Raw genomic sequence first — 1,582 nt, 5'->3', positions numbered from 1 at the left:
GGCCAAAATGTATTCTGTTACATATCTTTGGTAAAAAAAAAGAATCCCAAAAAGTGTATAGTAATTGGTATGTGTGAAAGTTATAGCGTCTACAAACAATGGTATACGTACTGGAATTTTATGCAGCTATGACACTATACTGGTAATGGAGGTGATCAGTGACTTATAGTGGGACTGTGATAGTGTGGTGGACAATCTGGCGCTAGCTGACACTGGCTGGGAGATACACTAACTGACACTGACATCAATAGTGACACTAATACAATGAACAGTGCTAATAATGTACATTGTCATTGTACTAGTGACACTGGCTGTGAAGGGGTTAACATCTAGGGGCAATCAAAGGGTTAACTGTTTGCTTAACAATATGTAATAGGTGTAATATGTGCTGCTTTTACTAATAGACATGGCTGTTTTTTTTCTCCCTGCTTTGCAGGAAGAAGAAACAGCCACATCACTGTTCTGTGCACAGAGCCATGTGTTGTTTGTAAACATATTGTATTTCAAAATTTTTCAAACATTTTTGTAGATTAATTTTGTTGATCTGGAGAAATAAGGCTACATTCACACAGCGCCATGGGTGCAGATAGTTTGCAGCAATCAGAAACAGCTAAACACTGCCTCTGGATGCAGCATACTCTGTGCTATTGCACCATAGAAATTGGTCAGTTAGCTGCAGCCAGAACTCCAATAAAACACCAACTCCAAACGCAGGCGGGTTTATTTGAGGCTTTGGTCGTATATAACTACTTATCTGAGCAGCAGCAGCGGTGTCAGCCATTACCGTAATTTGCACAAGTATTAATCTGACAGCTGCTGCTGTTCACACACAGTATGTTCAGGCTGCAATTAGAACCTGTTGATTCTCACCGATGGATACCCCTGTGTGACCATGTGAATGTAACCTGTATCACTGTCCTTTCTCAGAACCATTTCTGAATAGGAGGGTCAGACTTAAAGTGGTTCTAAATCCCAAACGTTTTTTACCCTAATGCATTCCCTGCATTGAAGTGTCACTAAACCCACAACAGGAAAATCAGTCTGTATATGCAGGAAAGCATGCTTGTTATACTCACTGTGGAACCTAAGGGGTTAATCCTCTGCATTGTGTAAAAATGCTGTTTGATCCTGACTTCTCCGATCCTCCTCTTCTTCCACTGTCCCCCTGTTATCTCCTGATAAGACATATCACGTCTTATCAGGAGATAAGACACATGCTGCACATGCTCAGTTTGGTGTGTATTGCTAGAGAGGTTTTACTTTCCTTGGGAGAGTGCATGTGATCAGCGCAGGGCCAATCAGCACTGTCCAGACAGAGGTCAGGGGTTCTGCATCCTCCTAGAGAAAATTGAAAACTCTTCCTACAAGCTTTACATGTGCTCAGCTGGACACTGATAGAAGTCACAAGACTGCTATATACTTCTGATGAGAAAAGGTATTTAGCAGTTTATATTTACTAATATAATTGCATTTCCATGTTCTTTGTACTGTGGGAGACCAGATATAGTGAATGCAGGTTCCGGGGTTTGGTAACTCTTTAATCTTTAGTGTTTCGGGCAATATTATCTGCTCATATTCAGCC

Source organism: Staurois parvus, unplaced genomic scaffold (genome assembly GCF_062004578.1).
Source record: "Staurois parvus isolate SC_StPar_1 unplaced genomic scaffold, SC_StPar_1.0 ptg000299l, whole genome shotgun sequence".
NCBI lineage: Eukaryota > Metazoa > Chordata > Amphibia > Anura > Ranidae > Staurois > Staurois parvus.
This window is presented reverse-complemented; position numbering follows the sequence as displayed.